Source organism: Chionomys nivalis, chromosome 10, assembly GCF_950005125.1.
Source record: "Chionomys nivalis chromosome 10, mChiNiv1.1, whole genome shotgun sequence".
NCBI lineage: Eukaryota > Metazoa > Chordata > Mammalia > Rodentia > Cricetidae > Chionomys > Chionomys nivalis.
The window spans coordinates 10,205,137-10,216,779 of record NC_080095.1 but is presented as its reverse complement, the minus strand read 5'-3'; positions in this window follow the sequence as shown (position 1 = coordinate 10,216,779).

Sequence of the window (11,643 nt, the reverse complement as noted above, 5' to 3'; positions counted from 1 at the left end):
AGGAAATGGTTCTCTCTGTCTCTGTCTAACCCTGGTATATGATTCAATTCTTGTTCATAGTTCTTGATTCCTTTCACAAATATTTAAGACTGCTTTGTGGTATAGGGACAAGATTTCTTCATCGTAAAGTGTCGCGGTCCACCTTGTCCAGCAAGGATGACACGCAACACCGGAGCTCTTCTTGCTAAGCAGTTTATTTCAGGACTTTATTCACAGCAATCTTTTCCCTTCTCTTTCTCTCCCTCTCTCTCTCTCTCTTTTCTCCTCTCTCTCTTTTCCTCTCTCTCTCACTCACTCTCCCTCTCTCTTTCCCAGGCAAACCTCTCCCAGCCCTTAAGTAGGCCTGGGCCGCCAACCCCAGATTGCCAGGTGGGCACTGCCCATAAGTCCACGCATATGCAAGCAGCTGACAGTCATTGCGTGATAATAGCATAAGTCAGGCTTTAGCCATAGCAGTTGATTATCACAGAGAGCACTAGCTTTCGGGATCGCGGAGGGCAGGAGCCAGCACCGTCAGATGCGACTCCACGCAGCTCTCTACATTGCCATCAGGTGTGGCTTCACGCAGCTTGCTACAGTAAAGTGCTTGAACTTGTGAGCCAACATAAGGGTCTTCACCAAGAATTTGATCTTGGGACGTTAATGCCTTTTGATTTTCCCTGTTGTTCCAAAATGTTGACTTCCTCTCTGAAATAAATTTTAAACATCAATAGATGTCCATTATCCAGGACTGCTGGAACTAAATGAAAAAAAAAATCATGTGGGGTTGCCCTGATGGTAGATGCCCAACTCTATCATCTCCTTAACAAATGTGGAATGTAAGCCATAAGTTTCAACAGCTTGCTTAATTTCTTTTAGATCATTCATTCCTGTAAGTATCCATCTACCTTGTTTGGATTCTTTTGAGCCTTTAGAACCTGACACTTTGTAGATTTGTAGATTACAGGGTAAAAATCTAAAAAACCCTGGGTAAGCCATCTCTGACAGACATTGGTGATGTTGAATCCTGTACTTGTGCCTTCTTTCCCTGTTCATCAGCTCCAATAATTTCCTTAATTATTTCAAATCTTTTTATTATTGTCTTTTGTAAAGACTGAATCTCCTGGCCTGTACATATTTCTCGTGATTTTATTGAGGCACCTAGTCTCCTGTTCTCATTCTGCATATGTGATTCCAGAGTCTGAAGTTTCTCCTTTAAAGATAACATTTCATTCTTGGACTTTACTTGCATAGCGTGCAGATTGCCATTCCGGAGAGACAGTTTTTCTGTTAACTTATCATGACTTTTTGACAACTTATGAATTCTTTCAGATAATTCTTAGTACACTTAGATATAGATTTAATTTTGTCTGTAATAGTATTAACTTTTTCAGGTAACCTTTGATTTTTGATGATATTAATTCTGTCAATTAGCTGTTCATTATTAGTCTGTAAAGATTATATCATTCCTAAAAATGCCATATTCTTTCTTAATGATAGAACATGGAGAAGAAAACTTAAACCTAATACCTAATAAACTGAATTATCGCCATAGTCATATAAGCCTTGCATAATACAATCCATAGTATTGGCCAAAAAGTTACTAAAAGTTTCATTGTTAATGAAGTCTGTCATAATGATTTATGTGTTACCTGTTACTGTCCAGCAGATATCGTGGTTGCAGAGTTGCAACTAGAAGCAATGCAACTGGTGACAACAGAAATGGTCTTGGGCTGCTTTAGTTTTCACCTTGGTACTGGTTAAATACATTTCCTTGACAAATTAAAGGCAATTAAATCAATTACATACACAGAACAAGAAACCCAGAACCCAGTGTCAGGGAGCAGAAACTGAAAGCTGCACAAGTCACCACATGACAAGGAATCAAAATGAAGATGAAATTATACCTATTGAACAGCTGAATTGTTTAAAAAATAAATTCCCAAAGAAAATGCTTAAAGGAAGATAACTACTGAATATGAAAGAAATGGGTATGCAGGGCAACCTTTAGAAAAAGAAATGGTGATGAAGGTTTATCCACACTTTATTTCAAACTACACTGAAGTACTTTGATAATAAAGCCAGTATGGCACCAGCTAAAATGCTGACATATGGAGTATGGGAAAGAAGCAATAGAACTGAGGTGGTTGATGGTGCTTGTGGAGGTTCCCAGAGAAAAATATGAATTTGCAAGGTCAATACATAATTCCCTTAGGGATACATGGGTCATCTGTTAGGTAGAGAGCAGGGCACTGGGCAATCTGAGTGAGGAGTAGGGGCAGTATTGACTAAGCATCCCAAGACAGTTGTAGAATCCTGGGTGGAGGCGGATGATATTTTTTATGTTTCTTATATCTGTTAAAACACAATTAATCAACAGTTCTTGAGTATCCCCGGAGTTTCAAGACAGTGGGAGACAAAGATGTTACCTAACACAGACTTTGTATCCTTTAGAAACAGGCAATTTGACCAGGAAGCCTGGAGACAAACAATCCATGGGTACAGAAAAGACAAAGAGTGTCTGCTAACATTAAAAAATTTCTATCAACATTTTCTAAGGGAAAAATGCCAGAGAAACTCAATAAGAAAGCAGAACTAGTGTCAGTGTGCATTTCCCAAATTAGTGAATATAATCATATGAAGGGATATTGACAGAAACTCTAGAAAAGCAATAAATACTTTATCATCTTATAGTACAGTGATTTCATATGGTGACACAAAACGTATATGTATGCAGAAATTATTATATGCTCACAATACCTCAATAATTTTTGTTTTGAAAAATTTGAGTAATGTAACTTAGAAGGGGAACATATCAGATAAAGGGGAATGCACAAAATAAAGTAATCCCACACTATCTACAAATAGTGTATCATAAGGGGTTCTTTAATTAAAGGGGAACTCACAGATCAAAGGAGCTTCAAGAGTTGAGAGGAAGCTCAACTGGATTTTTTGATTGAAAGAAGAAACCTCACATTTTAAAATTAAAGCAAGAGTTCATGCAGCATAGTCTATAACTTTTATGTTTCTAAAGTGACACCTAATGGTCTCCTGTTGGTTCTTTGCAACCCCACCTGTTTCCAAGTTTCTCTGAAGAGGAGCTTTCTGCAAACTCACACTGGATTTTCCTCTCTGTGTGTCAGTCACAGTAATGCATGTCTGTGTTCTCAGTTTGCAGAGTGTTGCATTTTAAGAAAACTTGTCTCTTTGAGGTGGCCCTGCTGATGGTGACTCAGGATTTGAGAACAGAATTATATTTGCACAGATACAGAGATTCACAGGAAGATGGAAGAGGTGACTTTGACTGTGGCCATCATTTTTGATTTGATGGAGAAGTAGGATGCTCCCAATTCTGAGACCATGATGAAGAGGAAATGTCACTCCTCAACTCTCTGAGCTAGTGAGTTGCCAGCCCGCTTCTGGCTTCTGAGTCTTTATTTGTAAATAGATCATTAGAGATTTAGTTACTAATTACATTTTGTGGCAGTGGCGGCTTTGGATCCGATTGGCTCAGACATGGGCTACCTAGTAGCCATGGAGTCAAAATTACTATCTGAAACAGCAGCAGCTATGGGTGCAGTCACTGTGAAGGTGTTAAAAGAACAAGCTTTTATTTTTATATACATGGAAGAAAAGAAGATAATAAAATTAAAGTGAACATGGCAAAAATTAACAGTTTCAAATGTATTTTAGGTGACAAATCAAAAATCATCAAAATCATCTTAAATTAAAGCATACGGAATCTTCCTTGTTGAGAAAAGAGAGGAATAACAGTTACAAAATTTATAACCACAAAATGTTATATCTTGCCCGTTTACTAGAAACAGAATGTATTTTAGCAATGAGAATCCAAACATTATATTTCAAATTTTCTGGATAATTTTGTCTCCTGTGAATAAACAGGAATGTCTCTAAACTATCTGAGAATCAGGAAAACATAAGAACTGGTGCCTAACCTTGACCAAATTGCAGCCCAATATTTACAGCACGGTCTTCTCTGACAAAGCCTGCAAATAGGACCCAGTGTCTACATCCTACAATTCATTCTGAATACAAGTATTTCTGTTAATTATGACAAATCCTAGGGCTTCTTGTCAGAGTGTCCCAGGTTGTGGGAGTAGGTGGGGATTTCAGGATTTCCCATTGTTAAGTGACAACAAAGAGATTTAGGATGTTTTCTCTGTTGCCCAGGCTTATGGAACAGTTGGAGGTTTTCTCACAGGTGGACAATAGCAACATGAATGATTTTTATATTCCAAGTATCTGTTAAATTTATTTTAAATTTATTAATAAATAAATTTAACAGATACATGCTCTGTGCTTATTATCAATACCATGGGGTACAAAAAATATATTGTATCAATGGTAGGAGTGAGATTTGTCCTATATCGCTTTGAAAGAAAAAAAAAAAAACATATGACCGTGAGATTTGTCCTATATCGCTTTGAAAGAAAAAAAAAAAACATATGACCATTTCATTAGATGCTGAAAAAGCATTTGACAAAATTCAACACCCATTTATGATAAAGGCTTTGGAGAGGTTAGGGATACAAGGATCATACCTAAATATAATAAAAGCAATATATAGCAAGCCAACAGCTAATATCAAATTAAATGGAGAGAAACTCAATACCATTCCACTAAAATCAGGAACAAGACAAGACTGTCCACTCTCACCATATTTCTTTAACATAATTCTTGAAGTTCTAGCAATAGCAATAAGACAACATAAGGATATCAAGGGGATTCTAATTGGAAAGGAAAAAGTTAAACTTTCGTTATTTGCAGATGATATGATAGTGTGCATTAGTGACCCCGAAAACTCTACCAAAGAACTCCTAAAGTTGATAAATACTTTCAGTGATGTGGCAGGTTACAAGGTCAACTAAAAAAAAATCAGTAGCCTTCCTATACACGAAGGAAAGAGAAGCAGAGAGGGAAATCAGAGAAACCTCACCTTTTACGATAGCCACAAATAGCATAAAGTATCTTGGGGTAACTCTAACCAAGGAAGTGAAAGATCTATTTGACAAGAACTTTAGACATTGAAGAAAGAAATTGAAGAGGACACCAGAAAATGCAAGGATCTCCCATGCTCTTGGATAGTAGGATCAACATAATTAAAATGGCAATTCTACCAAAGGCAATCTATAAATTCAATGCAATCCCCACTAAAACCCCCACAAAATTCTTCACAGACCTTGAGAGAACAATAATCAACTTTATATGAAAAAACAAAAAAATCCAGGATAGCCAAAACAGTCTTATACAATAAAGTTACTTCTGGAGGCATTACCAACCCTGACTTCAAACTCTATTACAGAACTACAGTAATAAAAGCAGCTTGGTATTGGCATAAAAACAGAGAAGTCGACCTATGGAATCGAATAGAAGACCCAGAATTTAACCCACAGACCTATGAACACTTGATTTTTGACAAAGAAGCTCAAAGTATACAATGGAAGAAACAAAGCATCTTTAACAAATGGTGCTGGCATAACTGTATGTCAACCTGTAGAAGAATGAAAATAGATCCATATCTATCACCATGCACAAAACTCAAGTCCAAGTGGATTAAAGACCTCAATATTAATCTGAACACACTGAAACTAAGAGCAGAGAAAGTGGGAAGTAGTCCACAACACATGGACACAGGAGACCACTTCCTACATTTATCACCAGTAGCACAGACAATAAGGGCAACATTGAACAAATTGGAACTCCTAAAACTGAGAAGCTTCTGTAAAGCAAAGGACACTGTCACTAAGACAAAAAGGTAACCTACTGATGGGAGAAGATCTTTACTGACCCCGCAACAAAGGTTTGTACTCCAAAATATATAAAGAACTCAAGAAACTAGATGTTAAAATTCTAATTTACCCAATTAAAAAATGGGGCACTGAATTCAACAGAAGTTCAAATGGCCAAAAGACACTTAAGGTCATGCTGAACCTCCTTAGCAATCAGGAAAATGCAAATCAAAACAACTTTGAGATACCATCTTACACCTGTCAGAATGGCTAAAATCAAAAACACTAAAGTTAACCTTTGCTGGAGAGCATGTGGAGTAAGAAAAACATTCATCCATTGCTGGTGGGAAAGCAAACATGTGCAACCACTTTGAAAATCATTGTGGCAGTTTCTCACCCTACCCCAGGATCCAGCATAATCATTCTTGGGAATATACCCAAGAGATGCCCTATCATACTACAAAAGCATTTGTTCAACTATGTGCATAGCAGCATTATTTGTAATAGCCAGAACCTAGAAACAACTTAGATGTCCTTCAAGGGAAGAATGGATAAAGAAAGTGTGGAATATATACACATTAGAATACTACTCAGAGGTAAAAAAAATAACATCTTGAATTATGTATGCAAATGGGTGGAAATAAAAAACACTATCCTGAGTGAGGTAACCCAGACCCAAAAAGATGAATATGGTATGTACTCAATCATAAGTGGATTCTAGACATAAATAAAGGACACTGAGCCTATAATTCGTGATTCTAGAGAAGCCAAATAAGAAGGTGAACCCAAAGAAAAACATATAGTTATCTTCCTGGATATTGGAAGTAGACAAGATTGCCAGGCAAAAATTGGGAGCTTGGGCATGTGGATGGGATGGTGGTAACGGAAGGGGAGGGAAGAGAAGGGAGAAGGGGAGGATGGGGAGAATTTGGAGGAATGGGATGGTTGGGATTGAGGAAGGATGGATATGGGAGCAGGGAAGTATATATCTTAATTAAGGGAGCCATTTTAGGGTTGGCAAGAGACTTGACTCTAGATGGGTTCCCAGGTGTCCAATGAGATGTCCCTAGCTTGTTCCTTGGGCAGCTGAGGAGAGGGTGCCTGAACTGGCCCTATCCTTTTACCATAATGATGAATATTTTGCATATCACCGTAGAACCTTCATCTGGCGATGGAAGGAGATAGAGACAGAGACCCACATTGGAGCACTGGACTGAGCTCCCAAGGTCCAAATGGGGAGCAGAAGGAGGGATAACATGAGCAAGGAAGTCAGGACTGCAAGGGGTGTGCCCACGCATTGAGACGGTGGGGCTGATCTAATGGGAGCTCACCAATGCAAGCTGAACTGGGACTGATGGAGCATGTGATCAAACAGGACTCTCTGAACGTGGCAGACAATGAGGGCTGACTGAGTAGCCAAGAACAATAGCACTGGGTTTTGATTCTACTGCATGTACTGGCTCTATGGGAGCCTAGCCTGTTTGGATGCTCACCATCCTAGACCTGGATTGACAGGGGAGGACCTTATACTTCCCACAGGGAAGGGAATCCTGACTGCTTTTTGGACCGGAGAGGGAGGGGGAGAGGGATTGGGGGAAGGGGGAGAGAAATGGGAGGAGGGGAAGAGGTGGAAATTTTTAATAATAATAATAAAGAATAAAGAAAAAATCAAAAAAATCTGCATATATAAAATATGTGAATGTGTGTGTATATGTGTGTGTATGTAAAATATATAAAATTATATGTCATTCTATCTAATAACAGGAAGCAGATTGTTAGCTTACAGGGCGTTTGGAAAAAGCTATTTCTTATATTATTTAAATAGGAAGTTTATTACACTATGACAGTGAAGAGTTGCCTGTAGAGAAATTTTTTTCTTATTTTTGTTTGGAAGAGGAAAACATAGATTCTAATATTGAAACATGTTCTCAAGCAGCATAGTCTAGAACTTCTTATGAAGCAACCACATAATGTTCTTTTTTTTTTTACTTATTTATTTATTTTTATTCTTTTTTAATTAAAATTTCCACCTGCTCCCCATTTCCCATTTCCCTCCCCTCCTCCCAAATATTGCCCTCCCCCCACTTCCCTCCCCCTATCCCCACTCCTCTTCTCCTCCCCCCACTCCATTCCCCCTCCCTCTCGATACTGAAGAGCAGTCCAAATTCCCTGCCCTGCGGGAAGACCAAGGTCCTTCTATCTACGTCCAGAAAGGTGAGCGTCCAAACAGGCTAAGCTCCCACAAAGCCAGTTCATGTATTAGGATCGAAACCTAGTGCCATTGTCCTTGGCTTCTCATCAGTCTTCATTGACCGCCATGCTCAGAGAGTCCGGAATCAACCCATGCTTATTCAGTCCCAGACCAGCTGGCCTTGGTGGGCTCCCAATAAATCAGTTCCACTGTCACAGTGGGTGGGTGCATCCCTCGTGGTCCTGATTTTTTGCTCATGTTCTCCCTCCTTCTGCTCCTCATTTGGACCTTAAGAGCTCAGACCGTTGCTCCAAATTGAGACTCTGTCTCTACCTCGATCCATCGCCAGATGAAGGTTCTAAGGTGATATGCAAGATATTCATCAGTATAGGATAGGGTCATTTCAGGTTCCCTCTCCTTAGTTGCCCAAGGTACCAGCTGGGGACATATTCCTGGACACCTGCGAACCCCTCAAGAGTCAAGTCTCTTGCCAACCCTAAGATGGCTCCCTTAGATAGGATATATACTTCGCTGCTCCCGTATCCATCCTTCCTATATCCCAACCATCCCAATCCTCCGAGCTCCTCCCATCCTCCCCTTCTCATATTTCTCATCCCATTTCCCCTTTGCCCCATGCCACCTCACCCGCAAGTTCCCAGTTTTTGCCCTGGAATCTTGTCTACTTCCCCCTCTCCATGCGGATGACTATATGATTTTCTTTGGGTTCACTTTCTTATTTAGCTTCTATAGGATCACACATTATATGCTTAATGTCTTTTATTTTATGGCTAGAAACCGATTATGAGTGAGTACATCCCATGTTCCTCTTTTTGAGTCTGGGATACCTCACTCAGGATAGTGTTTTCTATTTCCATCCATTTGCACGCAAAATTCGAGAAGTCATTGTTTTTTACTGCTGAGTAGTACTCTAATATGTATATATTCCACACTTTCTTCATCCATTCCTCCATTGAAGGGCATCTAGGTTGTTTCCAGGTTTTGGCTATTACAAACAATGCTGCTATGAACATAGTTGAACAGATACTTTTGTCATTTGATGTGGCATCTCTTGGGTATATTCCCAATAGTGGTATTACTGGATTTTGGGGTAGGTTGATCCCAAATTTCCTGAGAAATCGCCACACTGATTTCCAAAGTGGTTGCACAAGTTTGCATTCCCACCAGCAATGAATGAGTGTGCCTCTTTCTCCACAACCTCTCCAGCAAAGGCTATCATTGGTGTTCTTGATTTTAGCCATTCTGACAGGTGTAAGATGGTATCTCAAAGTTGTTTTAATTTGCATTTCCCTTATCGCTAAGGAGGTTGAGCATGACCTTAGGTGTCTTTTGGCCATTTGAATTTCTTCTGTTGAGAATTCTCTGTTCAGATCAGTGCCCCATTTTTTTATTGGGTTCATTAGCATTTTAAAGTTTAGTTTCTTGAGTTCTTTATATATTTTGGTGATCAGACCTTTGTCTGTTGCAGGGTTGGTGAAGATCTTCTCCCAGTCAGTGGGTTGCCTTTTTGTCTTAGTGACAGTGTCCTTTGCTTTACAGAAGCTACTCAGTTTCAGGAGGTCCCATTTATTCAATGTTGCCCTTAATGTCTGTGCTGCTGGGGATAAACGTAGGAAGTGATCTCCTGTACCCATATGTTGTAGAGTACTTCCAACTTTTTCTTCTATCAGGTTCAGTGTGTTCAGACTAATATTGAGGTCTTTAATCCATTTGGACTTGAGTTTTGTGCATGGTGATAGATATGGATCTATTTTCATTCTTCTACACGTTGACAACCAGTTCTGCCTGCACCATTTGTTGAAGATGCTCTCTTTTTTCCATTGAATACTTTTAGCTCCTTTATCAAAAATTAGGTGTTCATAAGTTTGTGGGTTAAAATCAGGGTCTTCTACTCGGTTCCATTGGTCGACTTCTCTGTTTTTATGCCAATACCAAACTGTTTTCAATACTGAGGCTCTGTAATAGAGTTTGAGGTCAGGGATGGTAATGCCTCCAGACGATCCTTTATTATATAAGATTGTTTTGGCTATCCTGGGTTTTTTGTTTCTCCATATAAAGTTGATTATTGTCCTCTCAAGATCTGTGAAGAATTTTGATGGGATTTTAATGGGGATTGCATTGAATCTATAAATTGCCCTTGGTAGAATTGCCATTTTTACTATGTTGACTCTCCCTATCCAAGAGCAAGGGAGATCCTTCCATTTTCTGGTATCCTCCTCAATTTCTTTCTTCATTGACTTAAAGTTCTTGTCAAATAGATCCTTTACTTCCTTGGTTAGGGTTACCCCAAGATATTTTATGCTATTTGTGGCTATCGTGAAGGGTGATGCTTCTCTGATTTCCATCTCTGCTTCCTTATCCTTTGTGTATAGGAGGGCAACTGATTTTTTGGAATTGATCTTGTATCCTGCAACGCTACTAAATGTGTTTATCAGCTGAAGGAGTTCTTTGCTGGAGTTTTTGGGGTCGCTTATGTACACTATCATATCGTCTGCAAATAATGAAAGTTTAACTTCTTCCTTTCCGATTTGAATCCCTTTGATCCCCTTATGTTGTCTTATTGCTATTGCTAGAATTTCAAGCACTATATTAAAGAGGTATGGAGAGAGTGGACAACCTTGTCGTGTTCCTGATTTTAGTGGAATAGCTTTGAGTTTCTCTCCATTTAATTTGATGTTAGCTGACGGCTTGCTATAAATAGCTTTTATTATAGTTAGGAACGACCCTTGTATTCCTAATCTCTCTAAGACCTTTATCATAAAGGGATGTTGAATTTTGTCAAATGCTTTTTCAGCATCTAATGAAATGATCATATGGTTTTTTTCTTTCAGTTTATTTATATGATGGATTACATTGATAGATTTTCGTATGTTGAACCAGCCCTGCATCTCTGGGATGAAGCCTACTTGATCATAATGGATAATTTTTCTGATGTGTTCTTGGATTCGGTTTGCCAGTATTTTATTGAGTATTTTTGCGTCGATGTTCATGAGTGAGATTGGCCTGTAGTTCTCTTTCTTGGTTGTGTCTTTGTTTGGTTTTGGTATCAGAGTAACTTCAGCTTCATAAAAGCAATTTGGCAATGACTTCTCTGTTTCAATATTGTGGAATACATTAAGGAGTATAGGTATTAGGTCTTCTTGGAAGTTCTGGAAGAATTCTGCATTGAAGCCATCTGGACCTGGGCTTTTTTTGGTGGGGAGGTTTTTTATAACAACTTCTAATTCTTCGCGACTAACAGGTCTATTTAGATTGTTCACCTGGTCCTGGTTTAACTTTGGTATATGGTACTTATCTAAAAAAGTGTCCATTTCTATAACATTTTCCAATTTTGTGGCATACAGATTTTTGTAGTAAGATCTAATGATTCTCTGAATTTCCTCTGAGTCTGTGGTTATGTCTCCCTTTTCGTTTCTGATTTTGTTAATTTGCGTATTCTCTCTCCGCCGTTTGATTAGTTTGGAGAGGGGTTTATCAATCTTATTGATTTTCTCCATGAACCAGCTTTTTGTTTCATTGATTCTTTGGATTGTTTTCTGTGTTTCTATTTTGTTGATTTCAGCCCTCAATTTGATTATTTCCAGTCTTCTACTTCTCCTAGGTGAGTCTGCTTCTTTTTTTTCTAAAGCTTTCAGGTGGGCTATTAAGTCTCCAATGTGTGCTTTCTCCGTTTTCTTTAAGTGGGCACTTAATGCTATGAATTTT